Genomic DNA, 6,850 nt, shown 5'->3' with positions numbered 1-6,850 from the left:
TTCCTAACAAAGTTACCTACATTCCACCAGAAAACTAATAATTAGTCAATAATTAATGGAGACATGATGATACACCTGACAGAAAAAGGCAAAAAACAAAAGTTGTTTAAAATTGTTTCAGTTTTTTTCCCCAATCCTGCTGTATCAATAAATGATTTGGTTTTTTCAAATGAGCAACACATCACTATTATCTATTCTACGCACACACATATATATATATATATATATATATATATATATATATATATATATATATATATATATATATATACACACACACATATATATATATATATATATATATATATACACACATATATATACACATATATACATACACACATACATACATACACATATATACATATATATAAGAAAGATGAAAGATACTGTGATCTTATATCTTTCCAATTTTGTATAAGTTAATGACAATCCACTTGGACTTAATGATGAACTAAATAGGGTCTAGTGGTCAAAGGTGAGCGCGACCGCACAATTCAGCTGTAATTTAGGAACTCATGTTAAAACTAACTTTCTGAAAAATGCAGAGTAAATCATAATATTTTATTTTACACTTTATAGGTTCAAAGGTCAGGTCTGGATAGACATGACCTTAAATGGTTAGTTAGTAAAGTCATTTAATAAATGCATCTGATAAAAATCCAAGCCAATCAAATTTAGGATTGACCAAAAGCCAACTGCTACTTTGCATCAGCAACAGGAATTTTACATTGTCCCACCGCCTGATGCACAATAACTAGAAAGCAACTCAGTACAACGCCTAGTGCAGTTGTACTGCTGAAACCTAACAGGGGAATATGACTCCTGAAAGAAATCTGTTTTGTGTAGCCAAAGGCTTAATCTAAAAGCTGCGTGGACAAAGGCAACAGCAAACTATAAAACTCTCACCAATAAAACTCATCTACATATAAATAATCCAATAAAACCTACAAACTCTTCTGTTGACAATGTATTGCGGCTCCTCCAACCAACGGCCACGGCAGGCTAAACACGAGGACACAGATGACGCGCAACAATAAACACATAAAATACACTTCTGTACCATTTGCTCCTTTTATTCCACATGCAACTGTCCAATATACAAATCAGCACCTGGGACTAACTATTAAACAAATTCACAGACTCCACAAACAAATAACTGCAACTCACAAAGAACTGCACTAATTACTATGCCAAATTACAACTTGGCGTAAGGCATCAATTAGTGCATAAATATACAAAAAACATCAAGTTACAGTCAAAATACTTCAAACTCATTCAAGCTGCGCTCAAGCTGCGGTCAACAGAAGGTTTTGCCTCATGCTCACCCTGTCTTTCTGCTCATCAACATCAGGTGTGGTGAACAGGTGAGTGCAACTACATTTATCATCTAACACACCCATGAGACACGCCCCACACCCATGCACCAATACAGTGAGTCCATTTAAACCAACCCACTTAGTCAAAAAAGGAGCAACTCATATGGCTCCTACAATAATCATCTTAATTAATAAATCAGTTTTCTCAGCTGGAACAAATCCTGGACACCTGGAGGTAATTAATAGCTTTTTACTAGATCCATAAGCGGCATAATTTTGAAATCTTTTTATTTGGGAAATTTTAATATATTCAGCAGAATACAGAATATGTTTGTTGCATCATAATAATTTGCTCTACATACTATATTAATAGTTTTTTGTTGTAACAAAATTACTGCTTTAGTAATTGTTTAATACACATTTCCCCATACTTCAGCATCACTATGAGTGAGCAGTACTGTATATAAAGAGAATCCCGATTTACAAGCTCCTTATGCAAGGATGTAATTGTCTTAGAGATTTCTGTTGTGATGTGGAGATCATTACGATCTGTGGTGTAGAGTGTGCATGACTTCTATGAGTGAGGAAACAGTAGTAGAGAAACTAAGTTGACAGCATGTTAGCAGACTATTAGATGGCAGAGAGGCAGAATGAAGTGGCAGCAAAAGCTTTAAAGTCTGCGTACGCAGGGCTGAGGCATTCCCACTTGACATTGATGAGCTCCACCCCACCAACCAGCAACTTGGAGCACGTGCAGAGGAAAAGCTGAGTTACAGCTCAGGGGTTCATAAAAGACATTTATCTGAGGTGCCAGTCAGAATTGTAAGTCGTCAAACCACGTGGGCGGAAACAGTCAGCAATTTCAGTACATATTAACAAAAAATGTTCTTTGAGCAATGAACTGATGGAAAAAACAATCTTCCAGGACTTTTATATGCTCAAACATTCTTCCAGGACGTTTTTTTTCTTGTGAGAGTGATGAAAATTACTTCCACAAAGCAAAATAATGAACATATAGAAAAATGAATTCATTCAGCTTGTAATAATGTATAGGTATTATTGTGTACCAAGGTCAAATAACAGGCAGTAGTGCTCTCTGATAGACTTTATTGCCACAGGAAAGTGCCTTACCTTCAATCTTAAGCTGCACGGCCACTTTGGACCCAATCAAAACAGTGAACACGCACCACTCCAGTCCAGCATTGACAAACAAGACTTAAATAAATACTCACTTGGCAAGAACTCAGAGAGGTTGTAGTGCTACACAGGGCATCCAATAATCTAAAGGAGCATGTTTTAATGTCATACTGAATATATAGTTTAATTGTGGGAAATTGTTGAATGAATTTCACTGCTCCTGTATTTAAAGGACACAAAATGATAGATGCCCAAGGTCAAAAAGGAAATATGTTCAGTCTGATCAAGGGAAAAAGAAAAGTCCATTATATCACAATTTCCTTGGTCTTACTTTTTTCTTATTTATTTATTTTTTTGAAGAAACATTGAACCTGAAGGACAAGGAAAGTGAGAGAACAGAAAGAAGCACGAGACACTGTCTCCTTCACCACAGTAATTAACACCCAGCTCTGACTCTCCCTGTACAGTTCTCCACAGTGTGGTGTGCTTTAATGAGGACACACTTCTTTGTTCTGTCAAGGAATCAGCTGCTTCCTCCTCGCGTCCCTGGTTTTGCTATCCAATGAACTAATTGTCAGTTCTCTTTGCCTAAGGGCTAAGGAAACTTGGTGGTGGGCTGCCAATACTTAAAGGTCAGCACATGTGCCAGTGAGCAGCTGTAGCTCAGGTGGCTGAATATGTTTGACTTGAATTATATGGTTGCTGGTTCAATGCTGAAATTCTCCTGTTTCAAGGGTGCGTTTAAAGCCCGTTGAACTCCAGGAATGTAAAGATGTGAAATTAAATACTCTAGTAATAGTACCAGCTGATTATGTATTTTTATTCTTGTTTTGCACAAACACACCCATCTTAATGGGTCACATGATTTCAAAATGTCTATAATTTGATATATAATGCAACTTTAGATGTAGCATATATAAAACAAGCAAATTAAAAAGACTCAGTGGTTCATATTTCATCTTTCTTGCATTTCAAGGCTTTATAGGTAGAACTGGTTTATTATAACCATCTGAACTCACGTGCTTATAATGAGGCAATCTGTATGGATCTGACATGTTGTGAAAGGCTTTTTGCTGGCAGTGTTTGGGTCCAACTACTTGGTCACCTAATCCTGATTTAAACCATGTAAGTATAGTTTTTCCTGTACCATCTACACTTCGATTAGCTGCCGATAAACCAGACTCTAAATAAAAGATAACGTTGCTAAATATGTTATACAGTAACTTTAAGCTGACAACTAATTTCCACTGCCCCCAAGTGGTCAGAAAAAGACTGAGTTCAAGAAGCATTTTGGGAAATACTTACAGTAATATAAATAAATTGAATTGAATATGAGAAATATATATAAAATAACACATAAGGAAATATAGACTGGACCTCAAATATAGATCATTTTGAGGTCCAGGCTCTGAGGAGGCCAATCCATGACTAATAGTAATCTGTTCTGTGTTTTTCTATCCAGGTATGCATTTACTACATTGGCAGTGTGTTTGGGATTATTGTCTTAGTAAAAAGTCTTGGCAAAAAGATCCTTTCCAGATGGTTCTGTATGTTGGATCAAAATCTGATGGTGCTTTTCTGTGTTTATAATTCCATCAAACTTCCCTCCGTTTGCCTTCATTAGGAATGGCTTCTTTACATGGCTTCTTCTTTCTTTCTGAGTGGTTTCAGTCAGCTGCTGCAGAATCTTCCAGCTATGCACACCTCACAACATATATGATGCTTCCAATTAACACAAATCTCTTAAGATTCTTGTAAAAACTAAATAATGTTTGAGCTTGATCTTGATTTTAAGTCTGTTGTAATCACATGTCAAATATAAGGAGTCTCTGCTCTCTGTAGTCCTTATAAGGATGATTGCACCACAAAGAGACCAAAAACCTATCCACTGACTGCTTTTGTTTTTGCCTGCTCTTCTTCTAACACACAGAGAGTTCAAAGGGTACACATTTTATGTAAGATTTTAAGTAACATGTTTGATGATAAGCTTTTGACTTCAAAACGTTGGGTTGAATATTAATTATTATTAATCTTTTAGATGTCAGCAAGACATAGTGCTGAGTGCAATTTTAAGTAACATGTCTTTTTGTTTTGTTTTCTTTTTTGCCTGTCCCATTTGGTTTTTTAGCCATCAGAATTGTTGTCTGAACGCCAACAAAGATACCCAACGGATTTACTTTAACAAGTGGATCATCACGACCTTGCGGTATTGGTCCATTTGATTGACCATTGTTGTTATTATTTATTTTATTTTATTTTCAGTTGTTGCAAAAGGGTCAGACATGGCTAGGGGATAGGAAAGGGAAAACAGAGGAAGGAAAAGAAAAACAGAGGGGAAGAGGGAAAGTGAGAAAGGACACTTAAAAAGAAAAAAGATCTCCCGGATCACCTGTTGAGAGAAAAAAAGAGAAAACAAGGAAAAAAAGAGAGCAGCATAATAAGCACAACACCATCGCATTAATCTAGCTAAGTATAAATAGCAGTAAATACTAAATATTGAGTGTTGTTGTGCAGCACACAGGACCGACAGCGCACAATGTGCTTTGAGGTAGCAGCCAAGAAAGGTGTGGTTTGTGTCTATGAACAGTGAACACCAGTGAACACCTGGGTGGATGAGTGCGCTTGTATTAAAGGTTTCTCCATGTAACGATCTGCTAGAGGGTGTAGGGAGCCATAGCCCCGTCCCCCAGGGCATGAAGCAGGAATGGAGGAGATGTCTGAGTAACATGTTTGATGATAAGCTTTTGACTTCAAAACGTTGGGTTGAATATTAGTTATTATTATAATTAATTATTATTAATCTTTTAGATGTCAGCACGACATAGTGCTGAGTGCAATTTAAAAACACACTGAAAGTGAATCTGTAGATTGCCCACAAGGAAAATCTTGGTATCCCTCAGAAAGCTTCTAGGGTATAAGTGTGATTTTAAAAAATAATGAATGAAATCAGAATTTAGAGATTTCAGAAAATTGGAGATGTTCTCTTTCTCATCATTTCCTGAGCGTTTCACACTCAGCATGAACCTAGAAGTACCTGAAAGCTCTATAAACATACAAGTAAATGCACATTAGAGACTGCTTTAGACTATTGTTACACAGTGAAATGAAAAATGCCCAAAAGTTGATTCTGTTCATCTGGACGTAGCGTTTTCAGTGGGAGAAACGTTTCGTCACTCATCCAAGTGACTTCTTCAGTCTCAGATGACCTAACCCTTTCCCCAATCTCATAAACATCAAATTTGCATAATCACTGAAACTATAACCATTGAAGGAACAATGGGCTGGGAGCAATGTTCCCTCTAAGCTGCGCGCGTGCGCAATTGCGCACTGCTGGCACAGTCTCTGCGCACAGAAAATCTGCGTTGCGCACAAAAAAACAAACAAAACTATAACCTGAATTGAAATTAAAATTAATACTTTAACAATTCTGTTTTGCAGTGTTAGTCAGTAAGTGTCTGGCTGCTCCCGTATGGGATTACAACGATGCCACCTTATCCCATAGTCCAGCCAATAATGCGATTCACATATACGCAGCTAATCAACGTCATTGACGGGCTATGAGAGCGTCCTTATGTGCTGACACCGGTGTTTTAGCTAGCAAAGCGGCTGATGTGGAGTGAAGCTACGTTAATGACAACGTGTACAACCATTGGAGATGTGAGCAGGACAGACGGAACAATTGACGGAGAAAGTGTGGACTTTATACCAGTTTTTAAATTGTGTTGATAGGCCACGTAAAACCAGAGTTATGATAAAAAATATGCAATGTTTGGTTTTCTTCCTGAATATTGTTGTTGTTTATATTTACTGCGGGAAGAAACGGTAAAAACAGTGTTTTATAAGGAAAACACTGGACAGCACTCTCCGCCTGTGAGCAAAACCAAAACCAAAAAAAACCACCCTTTCCTATTGGTGGAAAAATGTACCATGTCGACCAATCAAAAAATGATATGGCAACATGGGATTTAGTTGTTTAGGAAGAGGTGAAGTTTCAGGAGTTGCAGCAGTGTTTTGTGATGTGAGAGATTTGCGACATTTAGCTCAAATCTTGTGTAGTTAGTGTGTAGTGTAGTCAATAGTTTTGTTGTGTGTGTCAGAACAATGAGGCGACTGCTGAATGTTACAGGAGTGATACATCTCCTGTTGTCAGGCCTGCAGGTATCAGGCTGTTCTCCTTCATCTCATAGTGGACACAAATTATTTTTTGGAGTGGCACAAATAATTTGTGTGGCATCAAATTTGTAAATAGTTTGAAATGTTTATTTAAAAAAACGCCTTGGCTGCATTTTTAGGTAAACAGCTGCAAAAAACTTTGTTGTTTGCATAACTCAGTTACTTTTTTGAAGAAGTAACTATATAATTAACTGCCCAACATTGGTCATTATATACTGTAT

The sequence above is a fragment of the Neolamprologus brichardi genome, chromosome 6, assembly GCF_056152115.1.
Source record: "Neolamprologus brichardi isolate AB-2024 chromosome 6, ASM5615211v1, whole genome shotgun sequence".
NCBI classification, from domain to species: domain Eukaryota; kingdom Metazoa; phylum Chordata; class Actinopteri; order Cichliformes; family Cichlidae; genus Neolamprologus; species Neolamprologus brichardi.
This window is presented reverse-complemented; position numbering follows the sequence as displayed.